At 36.3% G+C, this 27731-nt stretch overlaps 1 protein-coding gene across 3 annotated transcripts in view; it reads right to left on the reverse strand.

The window, feature by feature from the left end:
- Positions 1-26921, reverse strand: part of LOC122360159 (transcription factor HIVEP3) — a 58784-nt gene extending 31863 nt beyond the window's left edge. For 2 of the 3 annotated variants that reach the window (XM_043260526.1, XM_043260528.1), the window contains exon 1: positions 26662-26921. The gene's annotated coding sequence lies outside the window, so the exon portion shown is untranslated. The remainder of the gene's footprint in view (positions 1-26661) is intronic. The other variant, XM_043260531.1, reaches the window with a different exon arrangement.
- Positions 26922-27731: the final 810 nt, after the last annotated feature.

Genomic DNA, 27731 nt, shown 5'->3' on the forward strand with positions numbered 1-27731 from the left:
ATATATATATATATATATATATATATATATATATATATATATATATATATATATATATATTCAGCTAAAGTTGAAAGGTCAAGTTCATCTACAGAAACAAACTAAAAACATGGTTAACTGTAGTCTTCAGCAAATCTTAAAATGAATGTTAATTCTTGACGCTAATAATTATAATGTGCTGCCTCAATTTAATTGCAGCATTCCAAATTAAAAAGTTTAGTACTTTATTTTATTTAAACCAATCGCAAAAATCACTTGTGGCTTGAACGTAACAGTAACTTGTTGTTAGAGCCAACTTCATTTAAAGGTTCAGAGACTGTATAACATCAGCAGTTCAGACATCAAAACTCATGTTATCTGCAATCTGATGCGGCTGGACAAAGCGGTTGAGTAGGAAAACTACTAGCATACAATAGTAGTGACTTATCTCCTCCAACAAGGTGTGAACACACAAAAGTCTGCAGGGACCAAAGCACAGTTTACTGTTGTATACTACCTGGCAACAAACATACACATAAGCTTAAACAACTATCAAATATCTAAAAAATAATGGGGTGGCTAATGGTCATGAGGGCGAATTAAAAAGAAGCTGGCGGGATGTGATATGGCAGTTCTAATCTTCTCTGGCATTAGTGAAAGATTCTTCTCAATTACAAACCCAACTGGCCCAGTTTTTCACCATCAACAAGGCAGAAGTGTGTCAGAGGAGTGAGCCAGGCTCGCCGGTGGTCTGGAATCAGGTCAGAATGGACTCCAGGGATGCGGTCACACACACACACACACCCAACGAGAGGCAACGTTATCTACCTTATGAGCGAGTGGATTTGTAGTAACACTGAGAGGAAGAGGAGAGGAAAAGGAGTGGTCGGGGATCCCTTTCACAGGCTGAAGCCGAAACCCTGATCTACTGTACAAGCAATGCATTTTGAATGACTGCTGACAGGGCAACTTTAGCCTGCATCTCCATATTATGCCACATGTGTCATTGAGAAGCTGAGGGCTAGCTCAAGTAATTGCGGCAGGGGTCACATGACTCTTGTCAGGGGGATTGGCACCACACTCCGGCAGCTGTCATCAACTCATAAAAATCTGTTGAGGGGAAATCTGACCTCGCTTCCACCGTGGCCCGTCGCTCCCAGCAGCTCTTAAACAAAACCCCTAGGATCTCATCTTCCCTCTCACTTTGACTCGGAGCTCGTGGGGAGGAGGACACATATAAGTGTCTCTGCTTGATGGCTCAGAGCTTCTGTTGCGTATTGATTTTGTTCTTTCTCATTTTATTTATTTTTTTGCGCGCGAGTCGTGTGTCAACCAATACCAACACATACGGGAAAAGGGGATTACTTCTTGAAAACTGGGAACAAATAGGTGTAGAAAAGGAATAATCATCTCCTAGAAAATCTGCCTTCATAGAGTTTAGTTCAAATAGCTGGTTTAGATACTGCTGGTTAATGAAGTTCTACAGGAAACACTTTAAATACAGTTAGAGCTGCAAGGTAGCTCAAAATAAGTATAATAATAATAATAATAATACAAATCTACACACCATCTATAACTGAGTAACATCTACTAAATAAACATCTACTATATATATATATATATATATAGATATAGAGAGAGAGAGAGAGAGAGCGAGAGAGAGAGCGAGAGCGAGAGCAAGAGCAAGAGAGAGATTAATGTATTAATGCAAAATGCTTTTTTCTGTTTTTGCATTTAGATTACCTTTGCAGTCAGCTAACGCTCATTTAAAATGTAAAAACTGATTATGAGTTAACAAGACCATTAAATGTTATCTTTAGTTAATTTAAATAATGTACATTATTGTGTTGTTATGCCTTCAGTCACTGGTTCTCATGTTGTGCACGAAATTAGTAGCATGTAGGGTATTATTGATATATGTAAATAATAAATTGCTTATCCATACTAGGATAGGAACTGTGCATTCAGTTTAAATTAAGAGGATGCTCATTTAGTACAATATAATACAATGGGGAAAAAAAAAACAGCAAATTGTCATGTGTGAAATTTCATAATTTTAACAGGAATCCATGCATTAAGGACTTCTGTGCGAGGACAAAAGGTTTCTCCACATAGATTTCACAACCGATCAAGTTAGTTCCAGCAGAAAAATGCTTGGTTTGAAAGTGATTCTGTAAAGCGAGGTTGTGCTCCAAACATCATTATTGAAAGATTTTGGAAAAAATTCAGTAATATGACCTTTAGTCTGGATGCAAAACAAAACTAAATCATACAAAACTGTCTACAGTGTAAGAAGCTACCCAAGTTCAGATGAATATCGACAAATACGTAATTTCATTAAATTACATTACAGAATTATAGCAAAATTCATTACAATATTACAGCAAAAGCAGTTTATGAAGGCAGGTCAAAAAGCTACATTATCTCTCACCTTTCAATTCAGCACAAAAGTGAAATCGTTTCATAGCCTGCCAAAAACTTTTGTTCACTGCCAAAACTCCATCATCCCTCATCTTTAGGCCAATGACGATGTCATTTCAGAGGCCTGAATGAAATTCAAGTAAACTAGAAAATGTCAAACAAGGGTAGCAGCAGTGCAATGTCCTAACAACAAACCATCAAGTGATAAATGACATCTCTATCGTGTTAATCTGAATGTTTTTAACCTGACCAGCCGCAACTGTCAACTGCGTTGCACATCAAGATGATTTGACGGATGCTTGGTCTCTATTTTTAACGCATCAAGCCAGATAACCTCAAACATGGTGATGCGGCACACCTAGTTAGAAGGCAGACGTGTAACAATTCGAGAGGTAACATCTCCAAATTTAACTCTGAGAGAATGCAGATCTGTATTCAGCAAGGCATACTTATTTTTCATACTGCAGAGACAAGGACAAAGGATAACAGCTGTAGGAGGATGTCAATGTTACGGCACCCCAGAGAGAATGCTCCAGCCTGCCCAAAATGAGTTTAGTTGCAAAAATTAAATGCTTTTTTTAAATCCTACAACATTCATGTTGATAAAACACCTGAGCTTTATGGTGCAGTCTTTATAGGTCCTTGGGTTGCTGACTTTGGCCTCATGCTGTCATACAGATTTAATACAGTCAAGCACTGAGCTCCAATAAAGACACTTTACAATTTAAAACGCTGCCTATTCTGTCTCTGATCTACCCTTTGCTTGAAGAGCAGTGATATGTGTGTGTGTGTGTGGAGGAAATGTAGATGAGGAAGGGCTCTGATCCACTGAGCTCACAGCCTGTCTTCATTATACTCTAAATGTGCTGTACAACGACATCCTGCTGTTACGGAGCCAAGAGTGACATAGTCACAGTATTCTGTCTGAACGCTGACATAACGCTTCATTAATCTTTCCTGATGATCCGCGGGCACATCTGAATGATTCTGATGGGGTCTAAATGGTACACGTTCACAAATATCAGTCATCTTAAAGGGATGGGTCAGCCAAAAAAATCTCTTTTGTTCCAAATCTGTATGCTTTTCTTTCTTCTGTGACACATTTTCAGAAATGTTTTGATATGCGTTCTGTTTGGGAGGGTTCCTAAGCAGAGTTCCCTGCTCCCTTGAGCATGGGATATTTGTAAAATTTCAGTTTGCTTGACAAAATGCATTAATCCACCGCAGTGTCACCACACAGACTAAACTTGATTTGCATATATCAGAGGAGTTCAATGAATGTATAATAATAATAATAATATATATTAGTGCTGGGAAATTAGTGCATACATAATATAGGTATGTGTACTAATATATATATATATATATAAACATAACATTGAACACTTATCAAACTCTCGTTATCGTATTCGTTATCGTAAATTTATATTGCTCGATAATTATCGTTATCGATTTATCACCCAGCCCTACCTACAGTCTATGAAAACCCCTAAATATAGAGTGATATGTGTGACGTTAACGTTTAAAAGCAACGTTTTCAAATATCCCAGTATATTCATTAAAAAGTCATAACACAATAACAGTGCGAAAAATACGCTTATTTAATCAAAACTTGTGTGAAAAGAAATAAAAGGTGTTTTTTATTGGAGTTTTACTGCTTCTAAGTGTTCATTTCTTTCGGACTGCAGTGATATGTTATTGGCATGTATTTCGTGTCTCACTAAAAAGTGCACCAAGGTGTCATGAGACCAGGCAGGGAATAATATAAGGATGAGTAATTGATATCTGATGAATGACTTTAGTCTTTGGGTGAACTATACGAGGCGATAACCAATGAATGGCAGGTATGGCTGGGACCTTCAAACTAAACATACATTTCATTCTGATTTGGAACTTGGATAAGGTGCCAGAATGGAACGCAACTTTCGTGTTTCACTTTTGTTTTGACCGCACTGACTTTCAAAATCTCTTCACTCTACAAAAGGGAGAAAGTCACACCAGATTAGAACGACATGAAAGATGAATAAATGATGACGCAATTTTTTGTTTTGTTTTGAACTATCCCTTTAAGGACGCACGAACAGCAAAAACTAGTGCAAACCAAAAATAGCAACTTGGAATGATGCTTTTACCATTTACATTTCTGGAAAACATCAGATGCAACTTCAAAACTGCTAATGATTGTGATCTTTTGGATAACCCCTAAAAGCTCAGTCATTTTTAACAACATAATATTTTCTGAGAAAAGTGGGAGAACCAATATAGGGAATCTAAACCACAATATCTGATATCCCAGGGCCTTTATCTCTGGATCCCACCCAATGACCTCAGCAGCTCCAAGCAAGAAATGAGGAGACAAAGAAAAGACATTCTCTTTCCCTATCTTTCTCTCAAACTCTTCTAGTCGTGAATTGCCACAGAATGGGAACGGGCCAAGGCCTTCAACTCCAGCACTGCACTCAGAAATCAATATACAGTGTGTATTGAGTTTGGAGAGCAAACAGAGGAAGCAGAGATCAAGACTGTTTTATCGAGCACACCAATCTTGGATTCCAGCCAGAATCTTTTTTATTTCAAGGAACTGATCAACTTCTTTGACTTAAAACCAAACTGCTGTATAATGAGACCGAAGAAAAAAGAAAGAAGAAAAAAATATGGTGTTCTGTAAGGTTGAATGAAAGCTAAATGTGAGCGAATACTTGAATATAATAACATCTGGCTTGTGTTTAAGGTCCTTTGATTGAAATCCCAAACCTTTTCTCCAGTAAGAAAAAGTATTCGTTTACAGTGTGCTTCAGAAAAATGTCCACTTTGAGCATAGATTTCCATTTTAACAGCCTTAAAATGCTGATGGTCATATTTTTTGATCTGAAAACCACCTACAGGAATGTTAACTGCTAGTTAGCTGCTATTAACTTTATTATTACATTTTTTAAAAAAGTACTCAAAATCCCTCAGTAATACTTTATTCTGGGGTGGGGGGAGGAATTTCACTCTTTAACATCCATGGAAACTTACAAAGTTCTTTATGTTGGATAATGTTCTTCTGAAAATTAAAATGTTCATTCAGGAATAAAAAAAAATAAGATAAGTTATTTGGGGAACCCAAAATGGTTCTTGAATGGCACTGCTGTGAAAACCTTTTTTTTTACTGTGCATAAAAATATTTGTTGTCTACTACTCTCATTTTATAACTTGGAAAGGAACCCAGGCAATTAGTCAAGTACAAGTTACCATGTTAAATTATTGAAAAAAATATTGAAAAGGAAATGTTTCCAGATAGCTTAAAATTATTTGATAAACCAAACATATTCAAATAAACTAAAAATCCAAATATTAAAGCCCTATTTATAACCCTTTGACATCGAAGGCAGTTATATGACACAACAGATTCTGCTATCTAACTCTGATGTGCAGAGACAAATATAAATAATGCATTAGTAGAATGACTTCCCAAAGAATATAAACACTGAACCTCTGTGATGATTTCAGATCACTGTTCTGATTTGTTGTCTGACATGCCAACTAATGATGTGAGTGGGAGTTTATGAGAACCTGTTTAAAAGCAAAGATTATTTTTGTGAGTAATTTGGTTTAGAATAAAGATTATTTTAAAACAGACTTTTGCATCCTTGCATAAACACATTTATATTTAACAATGGAGTAATAAACGGTACGTGAAGGTCAAGGGCATAACATCAGTACAATAGTTATGGTTATGGTTATGGTTAACTGCAACTAAAACTAGCATTGCTTCCAGTAACTGAAATGCTGAAATAAATAATAATGTATACATTTTGTAAATGTAATTAAATATAAATGTAATTCCTGATGCAAAGCTTAATTTTCAATATTTCAATAAAATTACTCACGTCTTTAGTCTAAGATGTTGATTTATTATGAATGTCGAAAACGGATCAAAAAAATAATATTAAACAGCGCAACTGTGATACTTTTTTCAGGATTCTTTGATCAATAAAAGATTAAAAAAAGAACAGCGTTAAATTTTTTTATAAATAAATACAAACACACAGACATTTTAGATCAAATAAAGTAAAAGAAACAGGTTTAAGTGTTTTAAAAATGTAGAAATGAGTGCTGTATTAATCACGATTCATTGTTTGAAAGCACTAACAGAAATACAATAAATAAATAATAAAAATGACCAAAACAAATTACTAAAACTTCACATTAAAACAAAAACGTTACTACACACTGTTACAGTACATAAATAAAGCTAACATACTGGAATGGATGACCACAAGACAGAAAGAGCTCAATAACCTTTTCTAAATTATGTAATATGATATTACACTAGCTAAAACACATGGGAGGACTCAATGCTAATAGGGAAGGGCTCGAGAGCGTGAATAGAAAGTGTGGTGCTTCCTACTGAGTGCGAGACGCAGGCAGACTGTTGCAGAACAGGGCTGCATCCTGTCCTCTGGCCTCATCCAGTTACACATACACAGACACCCTTCCTTAACACTCCAGCACACAAACACATATCGTCCTTAATCTTATTTACTGGTAAGCTGACATGTCCATTTTCTGGGTGCTAGCATTGCTCTAAGGGGTTGAGGTGGGGAGGTCTCCTCCAGGCGGACTGAAGGGCTGAGTCAGCTCTAACAGACACAATGCCAAGAGCATGATGGATAGATCCAGTCACACCCAGCACATCAGGAGACAGAGGGGCCCCTGGGTCAGTCACATCCAGTCCACATACTGCACAGGGCCTCCATTGAGCTGTGTATGGGATAAACGTCACACTACACTTTTCTTTCCATTGACTCCATTCACACGTATGCCAGTGTAGGAGACAGGAAACAATTTCATGTGAAATCTCACTACATTCTTTTTTATTCAGCTAAGAACACTCCGCACGATACATGAAACAACACATTTGCAGTGTATTATAAAAAGCAGATTACACACAGATATTTGTATATTTTGGATATATTTAGAATTTCTTTTTTTAAAAGACACCAAATGTCTTTATGATGTCATTATATGTTTTTCTTTTCGTTGTTCCTTTAGTTATGTTCACAAAGCAACACAAAAAACGCATGTAAGAGAAACTCCAAAATAAATAAATGTATACTTGTCAAAAGTTTTAGATCAGTTACCATGTACATATTAAAAATAGTTATATATTAATCTTAACTAAAGAGTTTTAATCTTAAGTCAGTTTTTTATACTTCTGGAGAACTTGTCAATTTTACACGCAAATCTAAATTTGTAAATCTAATATATACAGATTTAGCTTATGTAATATTCGTTTGTGACACTATATTTTGTGCTTTTTTTAACCATGGAATAAAATTATAAAAAGTTGCTGTGTGAGTGTTTCGAATTTAAATTAGAATTTCAAATTAATCTGCTGAACACAATTAACCTAAGTCAGAGCAATGCTATTGTGGATTTTTATTTATTCATTTTTTGGTATTGAGGCAAATGACAGCTCATATAGTTTCTGTTCATCGCTATAGAAGTGTGACTTCCCCCCAGAAAAGCGTTCTTTAAATATTTTAGATTATACATTTATTTCAACCTTTCAAGTCTTCTAAATGAATAAAGCTGAAATAAATAAATGAATCTTTTACTGGTTGAGTTTTTAAATATGCATTTCTTCATTATCAGTCTTCTGTTGTCAACCTGTAAATAGCTCAGATCAAAAAAGGTTTTTTTTGTGAACTTGCTCCACATATTAATTGAAAATAAATAAGTAAAATATAAATACAAAACTAAAATATAAAACAAAGCTACTGAATGTGTATAAATAGCTGGAATGAGGTTTGGGGGTCGAGGGCTCTACAGTGACTAAGCACAGACGTTCCGGTACAGTCTACCATAGACTACTGACAAAGCCCAGCTGCTCCAAGTTGAGAAAACGGATGGAGTGAAAGAAAATAATGGATGTACACATCCACTCCGCTCCCTCCTGCTGGCGGCTGAGAGGAGCTGTCACAGCCTGGCAGGGTTGAGGACTTCAAACGAAAGGAATCTGCATGATGTGTTTGCAGCATGTAAGCCTGTACATCCCAACGCAAACACGCAGACAAAGAAAAGCACTGAGACACACTAAGGTGATTGTGCTACATTGCACGATGTGCTGAAATTCAAAAGGCGTTCAGATGAGCGAAATTCTTCCGAATTTAATACGGAGCCTACTTTCGATCTCGTAACAAAACAGGAAACAGTTTCTTTGGCGAAAGGCGCTGCACGCAGAAAGCAATAGTGCATCCAGCGATCTCCACCGTGTCAGGTGTGGGCTGGGAGGATGAGGCGGATACAGAGCCATCCATCTTCGTGTGCGGAGGGAATTCCTCACAAAAACACAGCGCTATTACAAATGGCCTGCTAGTCTGACCATCAGGGCTTGAGAGAGTCTAAATCGCCTTTTATGTTTTTAAAAAGACGCAAAAAGCTGATACAGAGAGACTGGAAAGCAGCACACCAAACAGCTGTGAAGCAAATATCAATACTGGAAAAAGTGGTTAGCGATTGACCATTTTAGTGTTACACTTGAGTTTTGTCACTTGATAAAAAAAATCATTAAAATTCAAAGTATTTTTTACATTTTGCAATAATATTAATAATAATATTGAGAAATGCATTTGACAAATACATACTGCTGTATTATTTTTCTATTTTCTCAATTTTCTTTTTATTCATTATAAAAATTTTTTTTATTATTTTCTACTTACTAGCTCATTTGTAGGTCTCTTTGGATAAAAGCATCTGCTACATGACTAAATGTAATGAAAATGTAATAATATCTGTTAAGCACAAGTACGTAACAAACACACGGGACTGCTACTTTAAGCAAACATAGATCAAAGAAATAAAAGCACAGCAAACTCAAAACCAACCAGACCTAACCAAAAAAAAAAAACCAAAAGACATGTGTCATGAAATCGTATTTAACAAACTCAAAACACACCAAATCAAACCAAAAAACAAAAACAAAATAAATACAGATTCAGTTTGTTTGCATGCCTTTGGCCCGAGATATATATACATAGACATATATATCTTGGTTTTTGAGAACAGGTGTAAAATAGTATGACAGCATTTTAGTTCCACCGTAAAAAAAAATAAAATTATGAGAATAAAGTCTAAAATGTTTTGAGAATAAAGATTAAAGTTATAATATTTAATATTTATAATATTTGAGCATGCAACTAGAACTTTGGGAGCGTTGGGGGATATTACAAAGTATGACTTTTCAAAATCTGTCAGTTTTATAGCAAAATACAAACAATATATGTTTATTGTTTATTATCAGTTACATAACTTGAAACTGCAATGGGCCTACTTTTATTTGTGTGCACTGACAAGTTTATTAGTAAATAATTCAAATATATTATTATATTAGTAAATATTTTCCCTGAAACATACATGGTAATTACTTTTGCTTGGACTTTGCAGCACGTTTCATACAATTGCGTGTATCTGAACGCAGCAGCTCTCGGCTGCGGGACACTGGACACCGTCGAGCAACTCTTAGTCGCTGTAGCACAGTGTTGTCCCATCAGCACCATGTGGCATTTTTCATCACTAATTCGTGGATGTCTAAAATAGAAAAATATCTAAACTATGTTGTGAAAATTGGTCAGTTAGAGAAAATTACCAAAAAATTAAGTTATGCTAGGCTATTATATATGATAAACTGGCTGGCTGGTCAATCTGGGCTATTTGCATGCGCTATAAGCTACTCTCAATATATTATAACTTTAATTTTTACGATTTAAACTGTCTTTTATTCTCGAAATATTACAACTTTAAATGTCATTTTAAATATATATATTTTTTAAGGTGGCACTTAAACACTTAAATAAAAATTGCAGAAAAAAACTGACAAAAAAAAAAAAAAAAAAAAAAAAAAAAAAAAAAAAAAACACATTCTGGGTGTTTCCATGCCTTTGGCCCAAGATGCTACACAGGACATGTATTTTAGAGAACAGATAGAAAACAAACAAACAAATATTAATAGTAATTAATAAAAAGTAAACTGAGGTTGCTTCAGGGCGACTGAACCTGTACTGAATTCATGAAATCCAATAAACCAAGAGAAGTGTGATTTCAGAATCTCACAACTGGCCAACACATCAGAGTGAAACTTATTTCTGAGCTAAGCGTCAATGACTGGACTGAGCCAGACATGCTTTCTTTACACCTCACAGACTGTACGGTCTGTCGCTGACCCAGCATACACTCACGACTAGTCATAGGTCTGCTGAGCTTTAACAAGGCTCAGTCAATGTGCCGTTGGTGCTTTGGGTTTTGAGGGAGAGTCTCGAGCGAGTGCTGCGTGTCAGTGATCAGTCTATTCAAAGTCAGTGATCGCTGCCAAAACATTCAACTGGGTACTTCACTGACCTTCCAAAACAGTCTATTTTTCACGAGTGGGAACATTTGGGACCTGAGCCGGAGTTAGAGTTATCTGAGACTTCCAGTGTGTTTCCATGGTTACTAGTTTAGTGAGTGTGTCTGGGTTTTCATTACATTTTAGGTTGCTAAGTTTAATATATCAGCACAGTAAGGTAAAAGCTAGAGCCTAGGATGAAGCCTGAAACTGCTGTGACACTTTTCCTAGTGTTCATTTCATGAATGCAATTTTAGTGAGATTATCATAGCCAAAATGGGGACATGCCTAAGACAGAGCAAGTCCTCCATTTTGTCTTACATTCCTCCGAAAAAATTCTTAAACCAGACTAAAATGGTCATAACCCACAAAGACCCACTGCAACAACATCAACATGTATACGTCACTGTTTACTGGCACCACTGGTAGCAGTTTCAAATGTAGTACGATACCTGTGCTATTAATTCCCAATGTTAAGGTGATTGAAACTGTGTGCATATCGTGTATAAAATATAGAAAAATATAAAAATAGAAATTTTAGACCAGGAAACCAGCTTAGGCTGGGTCTTGCAGGTTTTTAAACCAGCAACCTCAACCCAGTGCAACTTTATTCCCAGCCTATAGCCTGAATTAGATCCTCTTTATTGTTCTTTAACGCCTTTCTGCCAAACAAAACAATGACCAAAAGTAACAGACATAGGCCTTGTCCACACTAATACTGTACTTTTTCATTTAAAAATGCATCACGATGAGATGTCGTTTTTCCTCAAGGTAAACTGAGTTTTTTGAAAACTTGTATAAATTTGAAGACACCATTTTCGCATTGTACTGGATTGTGAAAAAAAAAAACAAAAAAAAAAAACAAAAAACGTCTAAAATGATGATGCACGATTACGTTTGATGATATAACACATATTGTACCAACAGTGATGTCTATGTTTCTAAAAAGGTATTGTGCCTGTTATGTGCTATTCAATTTCACACTATTGCTACAGATGTGTTACTTGGTTCACTCTTCATATCACAGTCCTGCTAACATTAAATGTACTTCCGATTGCTGTCTGCAGTAAAACATGAGAGTTGCGTTTTAGATCAGTTTGTGCAATTGTGATTGATTGTAAATAAAATAATCCTGCCAGAAGAATTGCATTAAAACGATTGTGTCTGTACCATCTGTATAATCTCAGTGACTGTTTTTAAGGCTTGGCGTTTTAGTTTTAGAAAATGCTTAAATACTCTTTTAAAAAATATATATATTAGTCCAGTCAATAGTCCAGTCTACTCAAGAGAGACCCAAGTCTACTCTACTGTACAACTTTTACCTGAGGTTTTTCTATTACGTATTATTTTTTCCTCTCTAGACCTCAGAAATTTCTTATATCAAGCAACCAAATTGAAAATGAAGTGGGAGCAATTTTACTCAAGAGATGGAGCATGGCAATTCATAAAACCTGACCTATACAAATGTCAGCCACTGCCCAACAAACAGGCTTCTTTATATTAATACAAACACATAGTCAATGCTGCATAGTCTAGAATTAATCTGCTGTTTATTTTTCTAAATTACCGCATCTTATGTTCCGTCATTGGGCAGAAAGGGAGGTCCCCAGGCCTCCCAAAGGGTCTAAGGGGATTTCCTGAGGGGCCCTGTAGTGCCACAGCATGGAGACCAGTCAACGGTATGCACTATATGTAGGTACAAATAAAAACGTACACATTTAAAAGTGCATGCAGGGTTACAATGCACTAAGACGCATGTTAATAATAAATCTGGCTGCATTTAAGAAAAACCTTATCACTACTTGGCTGTGAAACGTAGCACTTCAGCTCGATATCAAATGGGGTCCCTTTCTTCTTTGGCCTCAGGGAATAGAAATGAATTTGATGCTAATGGCGGGCAGTTTACAAGCTACTATTGGCTCATGCCATACAATGTGATATTACGGCAGCGCTGAAAATAGCTGCTGTTGTAGAAAGATGAACTGTGAGAGAAGCAGAACAGAGACATGAGTAGGCGTTCGTTTGTCAGAATATTTCTGTCCATTGAAATACCACACGGGCGTTGCGTAATGCAGTGCGGGCCATTATTGCATCTCAGGTTGAAGGAAATGAGCTAGTGCATTCAAGATTCTGTTTTACAGGTAAAGTGCTTCGTGCGGAACAGGAAAAAACTATTGCTTCTCAAATTTTCTAAGAATAAATGTTAGTACTTTATACTATTTTAAGCTTTTTGCAACTTTTCTAAAAAAAAAAAAAAAGAAAGAAAAGAATTGGGACACGATAAAGGTAGGGTTGTTTCCCAACAATCTAGCTCAAATAAAAAGTTTGTTGAATCTAATAGAATGTTTGCAAGCACTGCTAGCCACTTTGCCCGAAGAAACAGCATTAACATTATTAGGGTTGTAACTACATAACTGCAGTATTACAGTTGGGCAAAACTGAGAAACTTACATTAGTGTTATGATCAAAATCTTATATCACAAAGCAAATCATTTTATTTCACAATAACAATATATACCACAAAGTGATTATTTTTGCTCGAAATATGGTTGTTACAACGGCAAAAAATGCTATGCCAAACTAACCAAACATTTCTTAAGCTTAGTGGCGACAAGTAAAATAAGAATAGAAGAAAACTATTTTAACCAACTGAATTTTGAATAACGGCTTACTTGACCAATCACAAAGCTGAATCTGTTTTGTTCTACAAACAAATCAATCAGGAGAGTAGATTAATATTGATGGATTAAATAGAAAAATGGTGTCTTTCCAAGGTTGAAAAAATACCTTCTGATGTTTATTCACGTTTAAATCATGTTTCATGTAAATATGAAGTGCTGCTTGAACTGAGGCGCTACAGTGTTACATTGTTTGAATTTCTTTAAAAATTCTTTGTTTTATACCATAAGTAAAATGCTCTGTCTTTTCTTTTGGCCTGTTGTAAGTGTCCTCTTTGTTCTGCGACTTATATATTTAATTCCGTGTCAAACATAGCAGCAGTAACTAAGGGAGGAGGTCTTTGTAAAGAGTCATTTGGACAACTAAATACAACAGAACAAAGGAAAACTGAAAAAGATTTGGGTGTACGCGTAGAAAGTTGCATGTGAAAATCAAATAGAACATTTTTTTTCGTTCGCATCTCGTTGAGCTTGGATGATTTTAAATCAAATGAAAATGTAAGACTAAAGTCAAGCAAGTAAGGCTAAAATCACATGACAAGGATAAACTTTTGTGACACCACAAAATCAAAGGGAGTGCAGCTGCTATAAAGACAATAATAAAAAAATTATGATGTTTGAATAGGTAGCACTGATGTATAGCAATACCTAGATGATTTGGAACTAGAAGACCTGAAGATCTGAAAAGTGGAATAATAATAATAAAAGAAATTCAATTAAAAAAATAAAACCAAGACTTTTCTAAATATTTTTTTCCCATAACTTGGTTATAAAATGAAAACATGAGGAACAAAATCATTTTATGTGTTTACATATATCATACATGTATCATTGGAAGGATTTATTCATTTATTCATAGATGATCGAATCTAACTTATTTCAAATATGATGGTGAGTGCATCAGTAACCAGCACAGTTTGTTATTAATTTGCAAGAGAAAAGCTACATGATTCCAACGTGATATGGTCAAATATATCTCTCTAAATAAACATAAATATGAAATAGTTTCATGCCGAGTAAGACATAATTATGACATATTATGAAAATTATGAAATATTTGCAATTCAGCTGCTACTGGCCATTTTAGCATGCTAATGATACGACATATAAACAACAAAAAGACAAAAACAAAAGAATGCTAACTAGATGGTTAATAAATCTGTTGTCATTTGGCTTTGTTTGGCCATTACGTAGACCCAAATCAGGTTATTCTTGTAGTCTGGCACGTGTGCGAAGTGGCACAGACGAGTCTGAGAATGTGCTCTCTCTCTCGCTAGCTGACACAAAAAACCCCAACAGTACAGCTGAGAACAGACTGTACTATGTCAAAAGGCAGGTAGCTCTCACTTAAGGAAGCTCAATGGCCTCACACTGAAGTGTTTACAGAGGGCTGGGGCACAATGGCAAAACCAACATAACGCACAAACTGATACCCGATCTTTAAACACATTAAAGAGCACACTAGTGTAAACACTCAGACAAACAGAAGTCACAAGTTTGTTGCTTCTGTAACCAGGCAATGCGATGGACGACGCAAACAAAAGAACATTATAGTAATCCATTGTACATTGCACATTGATTGAGCTTGAGTGCAAATCACAAAATACTGTCATTTGCGTTAAGCTAGAGTTTACTTAAATTAAAAGTAATAATTTAGCTCCAAATTTTGTGTGGAACATGAAAAAAAAGAAAATGCTTTCAAGCTGCAAAAATAATGCAAAAGCATGATGAAAGTAACAAAATGATCGGTGCAACTTGTATATTAGAAGTCCTTTGATGGCTTGGTGTGGAAAATAAAACATAAAATGTCGATAAAGAAATTTCAAAAAGTGTTGATGTTGTTAACTAAAACATTTGTTTCATTTGATATAAACTAAAATACGCCTAAACTACAGGAAAATTTTGCCTTAATATTTTAAAGTACCAATATTACTGAGAAATACTAATACAAAAATTAACACTAACTTATAACCAAGTAAACATTTAATTAAAATAATAAAAAATATAATAAAAAGTGACAACTGAAAATATAAAAAAAAATGATAACCCATTTTAACTCATGCAAAGCTATCAGTATGACTTAAAGAAGCTTGTAATATAGCATGCAAATATATTTTAAGAAGATTTAAAAAAAAAAAAAGCTTTTGAAAGCTTCAGTGCAGACTGCTTGTACTTTCACGGAAAAGAAAAGTCACACTGGTCTGGAACAACATGAGGTTGAGTAAATGTCTAAACAATGAAATAATCCACTGACGGGCCGATCATTCATTAAAACAAGGCATGAGATGTGACAGACCGGATTGTCAAATGAAGGTGTAAAGTCAGCTACTGCGCGATAGGCAGCTTCTGTTGGACTGCGAGGATGTTTGGCAGCTCTCTGACTGCTGGCAGCTGGGCAGACAGCTGCAGCGAAGAGCGACTCGTAGGACGTGTGGTTATGTAACCATCAACATGGTTTCAGACATGCAGTTTAACATCAGTGGCTCCACAACCAGGACCAGCACTGACTGACATCTGATACAAATACGCAAAGGTGGCCCCGGAATGCTCCAGCAACCTGTGCAGCATATACAACTTATAATGGATAAAACGGACAATGTTCAACTTGCTCTCCACTTTGCAGTCCTAACCATTGTCTTCCACAGTATCATGCTTGTGCACACAGCAAATCTAAAGCCCCCCTTGAGGCTTAAAAGGCAGGCAGAACTCAGAATCACAGGTGCGGGATATCACAACTAGATCACGCTGAGAGGCCCGTCAGAGATTTAGGGAATTGAAGCGGCCCATGTTAATGACAGAGCTGATGCCAGAGATGCTTTGCTGGAGCTCAGCCTGGTGCTGTTGATCCCCTCTGCGCCTGGGGATTTACCAGCCAAAGCCCCCTAAACCCCTCCTTCCATCTGAGCAAAGAGAAAAGAAGCAGCTCCAGTCATACGGCCCATCGCCAAGCCCGCACCCAATCAGCGAAACAGATTTCCACTCAACTGAAACACAGCAGTCAATTTCTACATATTTCTTAGGTTCCTCCATGCCCATTTATAAAGTATTTTGGATGATTTAGTTATATTTATAGCTACTAATGAAGTCCCGGATATACTGGTGAATTGTTTTCCATTCTTCGCTTCTTCTAAAAACCTTTAGAGTGGTTAACCAGCCACGCCCTTGAGAGCTGGGTATAAATGAACATGTAAATATGTGAAGTGAGCCTTCCTCCCAATAACAAAAAACATAACCAAAATGCCATAGTCATAGTGATGTGAATATGTTTGCACCAGTTCAACAATTTGGGACTGCCAAGCTGTGTCATGTTTATTTATCTAGCACTTTATACAGTAGGTTGCAGTTTTACATAGATAGTACATTTATTTAAACTACCATTAATTTCTGAGTGACAATTGTACCATTCACCATTTTCTTTTCTTTTGCAGGATAGAGGTGTGTAGAAGCATCTGAGCTGACTGAACATTAACTATTTGGCTAGTTATAATATTTTATTTAGCAGAACTGATGCAATTAACATAGTGAAAGATATTTTCACTGAAATTTTGAATGGCTAAATTAATGCAGTTTAGAGCACAATATTTACAACCGTTAGGTGGACTTCCTTGGCCATTGTGTTAAATTTTGCAGTTTGACCAGTGGCATATCAATTTCTTTAGCCATCGGTCTGAAGGTCTGGCTACGTGAGACTATATATGTCAACCAACTTTTAAAAAGTGTTTTAAAGTAATGTGTTCTTTTCCATTGTGGCACGCATTGCAGATGATGTGCCATGTGCCCATTTAAATAATATAAATGGTTTAGTTGGTCAAACAAGTCAGAACAAGGTCCAAGCTAAGTTTTGACGCAAACACGAAAAAATACGTAAAATACGAATACATAACAAGAAGTATCTCATTATGAAATTTACTTGACATACACTGTGTGCATACCTAAAAATTTTACCGTATCCTATGGTGTGACATAGCAAAAATGAAGAAAAAATAGCTGCAAGCAGCAATTAAAGGGCCAAACACTCCAAAGGCAAAATGAAGAGTTAAGCATGGCATGGAGCATCAGACCAAATGCAACGAGTAGCTGAAGCCAATTTAGGATGACTTTAGTCAAAATGGCTGAAAAATCATAAATACGACCACTAGTAATATAATCTACTGCCTTGCCACTTTTTACCAATAAGTGCCGCTGTGTTCTGTGTAAGGTAATAATGGCCCACACAAACTTTTGTGTCAATATGCCAAAGCATTGGAGAGATACAGCTTCAAGTGTCATTTTGGCATCATGCTTCAAATTCGTTGCTGTTTTATGCAAAAATGTTTTTTTTCTAATCCACACAAACTTTTTATCAGCACAGTCTGAAGATGATACGATTCCATTTTGGTGAAAATCAGACAAACAGTCTAGGAGGAGTTTAAAATTTTTTTTTTAAGTAAATCAAAACGGCGCACAGGAAGTTTGTGCCACTTACTATCATAATTTTGGCAGTTGTGTATTAGCACATGTCTGGCATGCTACGTTTCCGAATTTTCTACTGTGGTTTTGTGTCAATGTTTTTTAAGATATCTGCACATTTTTTTAAGCGCAAAAAAATTAAAAAATAAGGCAAAACCTACCATATTTGGTATTGCTGGAAAATAAGTCAACCAGACCCAAAGTTATAACCATGTGAATATTAGATTTTACTACTAGGTGGCGCTGGCTCAAAACTTCCCAAGCCCAAAATGGCTGACATGTGAATACTGGGTATCATTCAATGTGGCATGATGCTCCGCATATAAAGAGACCAGATTTATAGTTGTTTGCTAATGCATTAAGAAGTTAGAAACAAAACTGAAAATTGTTCATATCTCCTGACCACTAGATGGCACTTAGCCAAAACACTGTAAGTAATCTCAAGCTATGGTTGTTCTCAATACACGAAACACGCCAAAAATAAGCTCAATACATGCTTTTCATAGTTAGTTTGCATGTTATTCAAAAACGGTTTCCCATTTTTTTTGGTTTTTTTTCACCTAACACAACAGCATAAACTAAAGTGGTGGTGCTAGAGAGCTTGAGTCAGAGGCTCCAAATTTGCTATGGTTAATGTTGGGGCTGTCCTCTATCAGTGTCCCAAACTTTCCTGCAAACGGTTCTATGAGCTGCCATAGACTCAATAGCAGCAGAAGCAGAAGAAGAAGAACAACAACAACAAAACAAGAAGAAGAAGAACAAGGAGATTTTTGAAAATACATAGTTTATTCCATCCCTAGTAAGACCTCAAGGGATGTAGGGAGGAGGAATGTGTGTGAGAGTCAAACAGACAGTGAATGTCTGTCTCTGACTGCTGAGCTCAGCCGTGGTCAAGCGTCTCTCGAGCTCACACACACATACACACACACACACACACACACACACACACACACACACACACACACACACACACACACACACACACACACACACACACCTCTCCAATATTCAAGGAAGAAGTTAGGCCAGGCCAAGCGTGAAGACACATGCAGATACACATGTTTTCAGGGAGAAAAGGACGAAAGGCGGAGAAGTCTTAGAGATTTTGGATCGGCTTTCCTTGGGGTTATTTCTTATTTCTGTATGACGTTGAAGTCAAGAGCCGCTGCTGGTTGTCAGCACTTACATTCTGGGAAATTGTATACATTTGACCCTAAGAGCAACAAGATAAGACAGTTTAAAATATCACAGTACAAAAGTGTAGACCTGAAAGAGCCCAGTGTTCTCCTCCCGTTCAATACGATCCATTTCAGACCAATCAATAATTATGCAAGTAAACCGCAAACATCGAACAAAAGCCCATCAGACAAATGTCTTTGCACTCCAGCGAATCTCTCAGCTTTGGCTAATCTAAATAACTGAATGTTACTTTTGGGTAACGCTGTGACAGTAAACATAGTCAGTCTGAAAGATATTCCAGAGTACATCAATCCAAAATCAAACCTATTAGATTGAATTCTGTCCTTGAACCAAAATATTTATATGCACACTACATAAGGGTCAACTGAGAAAGAGAATTAGCCATAATAAAATCTGCAATGACATCTTTAGGGATATACTTTAGATAAATACTCTAAACTTTTTTTTTTTTCAGTCAAATTCACACCAGACTTTCCACATTAAAGTTTCTTTACAGTTGGGAAAGCATAAAACCCCAAGCAAAGCAGTCTTTTACAATGCTTAAAAGGAATTTACGAATGTTTTACAGATGCATTTGTTTATTACAAACAGAAGACATTCATTATTTGATTTGAGTCATGCAGATTACTTTTGATGCTTTGATAAGCTGTTTGGATGGCACCCATAAATTGAAGATGATTCAATGGTGAGAACTGAAGCATAAAAATAACGCTAAATTTCTCCAAGATGTAGATGAATTTGTTTTGTTGTCGGAAAAGATTTAGAGATTTAGAGTTTTTCCTTTTTGAAACTCTTTGGTTTTATTATAAAGTTGTTAAAGCTTAGTTGGTTATTGCTACATTGCAGAAATGACGATGGCGATTCTACTTTTGCCAACAAGACTATTTTTTGGGTATGGCTTAGGACAGCCTCGGACAAATGGGAGGCATTTGATGTCTTGAAACTGTGCAGGACAAAATACGAACCTTTAAAAGAACACCAATAAAAACCATCAGTAATAAAAAGAACAAGGGACCTGAGGGAAGAGTGAGGAATTATTGCTCCTACTTCATTAACTCCCAAGCTATAATTCCTGATCTACGTCTGCCTGCTTTAATAAAAATGCAACACAAATTGTAGAAAGCAATGATGTGTTATTGTATAGGCTGTCATTAGTGTTGGCCATGCCCATTGTTATTTGCATTACTGGAGCTAGCCATCCTTGCCAGCGCAAGACAAGGAAATGCAATCCTCATCAGCAGTGGAAGCCAACAGTCCCCTGGGATCCAAGTCAGACGATGTTTAACACAACTGCACAGTGCAAACACAAACACCTGACCTAAATTTTGCACAATAATAAGACACTGCTAAATGATACGACTAAAGGGTCGTGCGTACAATGATGCATTTTAAAGTCATGAGACGTTTTCAAGGCATAAAGCAAACTCACCCCAATTGCACTCTGATTTTTCATTTACACAAATGTTAACATTTTCAAAACCTTTCCCACGTTGGTGGACATGCCCACAATGCATCACCAATGGTCACCAATGCCCTCTCACATTGGTAATTCTCAATGAAAACGAGTGACTTCTCTTCACTTTGTTAGACCAACATATGAACAGACTGGTTGATTTCTTTAAATTTGCAAACATTTTAAATTTTACAGTAACGCTAGCCTAAATGGAAATAATAAAACGGACTAAAATGGAAGATCAACAATGGCCTTAAAGAGATAGTTCACGCAAAAAAGAAAATGTTGTCTTTTTTTTGTGTGAGAAAAACTTTTAACACAATAAAAAATTTTTATAAAAAAACATGCTGTCAGACACACATCTGAAACCCTGACGATCAACGCAAAATCTGACACAACACAAAATGTTATGCCTCATGAAGCTAAAACAGATGACTTGTTAAAGCACAGTGCAGAGAGAATGGTTGGAATGTGGACAGCAAAGTATGTGACGGCACCCAATCTGGTATGTGGAACTGTAGTGGAAGGACTAATGATTAACCCATTGCAGCTGTGGGCACAGTGCTTATTCACAGCAAGATGTGCTTTAATTGTGCCTAAAGGCATCTATTGGGGTAGATATTAAAAAATTAATATATAAATGCAACAAAAAAAAAAAACAATGTGATGAATGCAATACAAGTGATAATGTAAGGTCCAAAATACAGGAGTAGTATTTTCCAACACAAGTTAGAGGTTTTTAGCATCACATATTAATGTGCCCAATGAAAAAAAAAATTCTAACATTGAAGATAAACCTCTCATATTTGTAACTCTTATAATAAAGATTTTTCCTCCATTTTTTCTGTCACATAGGACAGTCCGATTTTTTCTTTGTTAACTTCCCCTGTATTATATGAAAAACATATTGTGCAATACTTTCCTATTTAACATAATTTAAATGTTAAATATAGCAAATACATTACAAATTATATTATTTGCCATATTATACATCATCTCATATATCATCTCATCTAAAATGGAATTGTTGCCATTGATAACTAACCCTAAAGCTATTAATAATATTTTTATGAAAAAAATAATAATAATAATATAATATAATATAATATAATATAATATAATACATAAAGTCAATACAAAAATCAAACATGAAATTTAGTTAATAATATATAATAGTTTGGTTGATAATATATAAATATAATAAATAATATATTTTATCATTTATTTAAAATTTGAAACAGTTTTAGCTGTGTGATTTTGGGCCCAACTATTTATGTGCTTCTCCAGCAGCAGGAACGCGAAACAGGATGCCAACATTAGGGAGGTGCCAGACTAGAGATGATGGAGACAATCACCTCCTGTTCTGTTGCTATTACATTACTACACCAGAGGCATCACATTCTTTTGAAAGTGAAAAACAGACGGCTGTCATTTCCTGCTCCTGAAAACAATAGCAAAATGCTAAGCACAGGCGGATGTGAAAGGTGGAGGAAAAAAAAAAAGCCTGGTGATCAGTGGATCTCCCAGAGCTTTGCTGCTCATCAGACAGTAAATCAAAGAGCAGGAAGTGAGCGTTCATGTATCATTTTTCCCCGTGGCATGGCAAACACCGAGAGTGAGTTCCTGACTGATGAGCGACGAGGGATATCAAGCTCATTCATTGTGGGATCATAGCACCTGCTGCCCTTTCCAGACATTTCAATTCATTTCTGCTCTCTTCGCAGGCTGCCGTATGTCACTGGAGGACCCTCGGTAGGGAACAGTGCGGTGTGATGGCTGGGCATTTAATCAGTTTGGGTTGTTTAAGATAACGGCTAAGTTCTTATCTTTCTGCAATAACATACCTGACAGGATGATGATTCTGTTTTCCTACTGCGCTGCTGATATGGTGTCCCCAAAGAACACTTTCCTACATTTCAGATATTTGGACCATTTCTAAACAAAATATAAACTGTTGCAAACCACCCAGCAGTTTGTATATTAACCATCCAGACTCCATATTTGGAGGGCTACTGCAGAATTAATTTTCAGTTATTAAAAATTCTTAATGCAATTTGTATTATTATTGCTCTTCTATGCAAATATAAAGGCTCCCTCAATCAGATGACAAAAAAAATGTAATACAGTTATAAAATGACAGATTATATTATATTGTTTACGTTTATAACGTCTGCTGAAATCAGGACAAAATTGCACTTAAATGAGGTAAAATGTGTTACATTTTTACACAATTCATTTATTTTCATTCTCACTGACCAAATTTGATAATGTTGCAATATAATTAACTGCAATATTATTTATAGGAGAATTTTTAACAGTATAAGAAATCCTGTTAACCAGAGATAGTCATTAAAATCAAAAATTTAAGAAAATATTTTTGTTACCTGAAACTTCAGAAATGTTAATTTAAGATAAATGCTTAACTGACTATATTTTATCTAGTTGCCAATGCAACATTTCTCATTTTCAAGTTAGATTAAACAAAATAAACTACATTTTAAAGGAATTGAGTGTACAAAACAAAAATACGAAAACTTTTACTATAAATTAAAGTGAAAACAGAAAAAAAAACTCATTAGCAAATATTAACAAAACTAACAGAATATTAATAATACTTTATCTAAAGCATCAAAAGCTTAAAAACCACTGGACTAAATAATTACAAAATGAGTCAATAGTTAATAAAAGAACATGGAAGTTCAAAATGTAGATTTTTATAAATGATGGACCCGTCCTAAGTATTAAAAACACCTTGCTAAAAAAAGTGTGGGCAGAGGCGAAGCAAGCGGTGAACTTGATGTCCAACCGGTGCGTTTAATGTTTGTGAATATATTTGAGGATGAGGTGAGAAGGAGAACGAGAAGCCGTGAGGTCTGATAAGGACAAGGCACTAGGCACACACTGTGATAATGGCCAGTGAGCTGTTCCTCAGATCTACAACACTTCATGCCATCCGGCACTGATGGTGCCCGTGTGGCATGCCGGCATGAAACAAAGGACATTAACATCAGCAGAGAACGTTATTATTTTTCCTCACAGTGTGAATTTCAATGCCATTGTTTTACTGAGACACATCTTTCATGTCCTCCATTTTACATGTGAAAGAAACGGAAATGGAGCGGTTAAAGCCTGGGAAAACTTCAAGACGAAATCTCGCCAACAGCTCATTAGTCTGATGGTTAGAGCGCACCACAGGTGCTGCGGTGCCCTGCCTAACGAGGTAAGCAATGGTCATTAAAGATTCTCTCACACTTACCAGCAACACACAGCCGTTAACCTCCATAACCTCGGTGGGTTTCAAGAGAGTTTGACTACGAAAGTTACAAATGTTTTTTTGACCTTGCCATGCTCCTCTCTGATGAAACCATTAGAAGGAAGATACACGATTAAAATTCTGTTTACTTCAACATAATAGAGCCATCACCCAAAAATCAATATTGTGTCATTAATTAGGCTACTCGAGTTTATGTCATTTCCAAAATGGTATAACTTTCTTTTCAATGTGGAAAATAGTCGGCTATATTCATGCGGTATTATTTGATCATTATTTAGTTTTTACTACATAGTATATGTACTTTATATCATGCATAGTTGGAAACTAGGCAATCCCAAATGCAAGGAGTCCATACTGATTTTAACAAATCAATTGATCAAGCTCAAAAATCAGACTCATGAACAATTCATGAATCACAATGGCCACATCTACATATGCAAGTATGTTTAAAATTACCCAAGAAATACTCTCAGTTTTTTTTTTTTCTTTGTCAAGATTCTGAAGTGCACATTAACTGGACGCTTTACTATCCCATAAGACCACTGGAGAGGACATGTGACTTCTGAAGGTCCGCTACATTGTAGGTCACATGACAACACACAAAAATGTAGCATATCCATATGACATTCATACTTCATAAAAGATAGTATTACAAATAAAAGTAATTATTTAAATTAAAAACCAATTTTAGTCACTATTAGCGTTTTGTTTTTAAATGGAACAGTTTTTTTTCATAAACTGTTTTCTAGTTCAAAAGGACAAACAGCAGTATACAAGTTAGGCATAAGAGGAGCAAATAAATGACAGAACTTTAATTTCTGAGTGAGCCATTCATCTAAACGTTATAAATATTTCTCATGATCACACCTGAAAGTTTCAACATCAGCTAGCAACATATTGTATTGAGTCACCGTTAGCCAAAAAATCACTTAAATATTCCAAATTGCAAACAAGTATTCATAATGAAAATGAAATGCGCTGCATATAGTGCCGTACAGAGACAATGAGTAATTTAGTCTCTAGTCCATTTAAGGAAGATTAAAGCTTGGATTATTTAACGCAAACTGCAGTGTAACTCCAGATTAGCAGGCTAAAAGCAAACATTTTTTTCTGGGTACCAGAAAAACAAGCTGTCCCTTTTTCACGAAAGTCTTGCTTATGATATATTCAAACAATCGTGACAATATGGTAAATATAAAAAAAAAAAAAAGGCCAACATCATTCCCGTCTTCAGATTCTGCTCGAGCTCTATTTCAAGCAATAACATGTCTCAATCGCCGAGTTCTTCGCTTTGTGCTGATACACTCAAAAATAATATCATTAAGCTTTCCCTCCTCACCACTACAGACTGCATTAAAAGAAACTAGCTCTAGCCAAGTGTGTCTGAAGCAAACGAAGCCAAGTTCTTCATGTTACTTGATATAATGGAAACCGTTTGCATCACATTAGAGAGTTGACTCCAAACAAAACCTGTCTAAATCAAATGCTGACATCAAGAACAGTGAATATGGTACATAGTGTTCAATGCTACCAAACTGATTGGATGAACTTGAAAGATTCACAAATGAAACATGTCTTTCGTGTGAGCATATGAATAATTCGGTGTGGTCATAATAAGAAAACTACGCCAAAGCAAACCTTCTAGATTACACCATTACTTTTTAAGTCAACGTTGATGCTGAAACGGACATACAATAAATGGATTTTTGAAAAAAAGAAAAATGTAGGGCAGGAACTTAGTTCTGTGCATAAGACTTTTTGATGCAGGTGTAGCACTCAAAAGTGGAGGCAGATGAACATGAGCTTAAATGGAGCAAAATGATTGGATAAGTCCTACATATGTCAACAAATAAAGTCTGTCGTCAGGTCCAATTACGACATTTTCGTTAAACATTAGGAGGTCAAAACATTTACACAAAAATGAAACACGCACAGATTAGCAGTTCACAGTAAGATTTAGAAGCATTTAGAAAACCCAAGGATGGATTTTCATTTAATTCCATGCCGTTTTTGAATGGAAAGCCATCAAAAAAAGTGGAAATGAGATTTAAAAAAAAAATAAAAAAAAGTTTTCATAAATGTCACTATACCTTATGCTGTCCCAATGCTGTATGACTTTACTTAATGAGACGTTGGCAGCAATGATAGCCTCATTTTCACTGTATTGAAAAAAAATGCGATGGAAGCGGATGGTGACCGAGGCTGTCAGTCTCGAGCATCCTACCTCGGCTCGCATCTCCCTTGCGTTCCACGAAAGAAAGTCGCTCGAGTTTGGAACAACACGAGGTTGAGAAATTACAGCGTTTACAGTTTTTGAGAGAGCTACTTCTTTAAGCGCCCTTCTCCGCGAGCAAACGTCCAGTGCTCCCTGTACACCCCACGCGCGCAGGGGACTCCGTCCATGTTCTGTCATTTCCAAGAATCAGAAAAGAGCGTCGGATTCCTGCGGCGTGCGGTTTGCCATGTTACTCTAATGTAGCAAAACGTTATTCTTGGCTGACCGTCGGGACAAAACCATGGGCTGAAAATGTGTGCCTGCTTTGCGCTACGTTTCTCAACTTGTTTAAACAACCCAGACAGCTGATTTGACTCATATTGTGCCGCATTGTTTACAGGAAGTCAATCTTCATATTTAACATATGAAAAGTGCAACAGCTTCCACGGATTCCACTCAAAAAGAGTCGTTCCTGCAAAACGCCACGTCTAAGTTTTACTTCGTAAAATGTTATTCCTGCCTAATCGAGGTATCAAAGGGAAACGCTTGCTAAATATGCCCACTAATCGATCTGCGTTAAGACGTATGTGTAAAACACAAAAACATTTACACGCTAGATCGTACCTGAAACAGCTGTTGGCGTTGATGTGGCCAGTTACTCTCCAGGGCAGCGTGCCGTGGTCCGCATCCCATCGCTTGTCAAACGGAATCGCTGCTGACGCCTCTCTCGGCGTTATTTGGACGCTAGCGAGCCAACAGGGCTTCCCCTCCTGCTTGTCAAACTGGAAGCGCAATCATGCGTTCAGCTGATCGGCGCAACAACAACAGCTACAGTGTCGCGCAACGCAAACAGTTCACACCGCACCACCCTGCACGCGACGCCCCGGGGGCCCCGCCCCCTCCCGTGCTCTAGCGGTTCAAGGGGTGATTAATAATCATGAGGTAGTATACTTCCGCGACGCTCATTGGCCGAAGAAAGTACCTTAATTTTTAGCTCCCTCCTCGCTGTCAGCCAGTGCGAGGTGACGTCATGGAACATTCCAAAAATTCCTTGTCCCGGTATTCTTCATTTCATGGGGACCCTGCAAAAGTTGTTGTGTGTTGATATTATTAACAATCAATATTCTTCTTTCATATCGCTATTTCAATGGGGCAGTTTACCCAAAACGAAAATTATGTCATCATTTATTCACACACGTGATGTCTGCAGTCTTATATTTGGAAAAAAAAATGCAATAATGATAACACTATATACTGGTTTGTAACAATATGAGAGTGAGTAAATGCTCATTTTTATTTTTTATATTTAGGCTATGCTATTAAAAACCCACGCACATCGAGCACAAAACCAGTAATAAGTAGGGTATAAGCTATAGGCTATTTGTAGCAATAACCAACAATACATTGTATGGGTCAAAATTATTTTTGTTTAACTTTAAATAGTTATATCGCAATCAAATAGTGTCCTATCCTAACAAACCATACATCAATGGAAAGCTTATTTATTCAACTTTCAGGATGATCTCAATAAAAATAAAAAAAGACGCTTAAGACTGTTTTTTTTTTTTTTTTGGTCCATGTATTCCTAATACTTTCATTGATATTACTTCTAATTATGGAATATTAGGGTGAGAATGCCTTAACACATTCAGAGCAAGTGTTTCATGAGCTAGCTCATCTGGGGGATGCATACT

Source organism: Puntigrus tetrazona, chromosome 16 (assembly GCF_018831695.1).
Source record: "Puntigrus tetrazona isolate hp1 chromosome 16, ASM1883169v1, whole genome shotgun sequence".
Classification (NCBI taxonomy): Eukaryota; Metazoa; Chordata; class Actinopteri; order Cypriniformes; family Cyprinidae; genus Puntigrus; species Puntigrus tetrazona.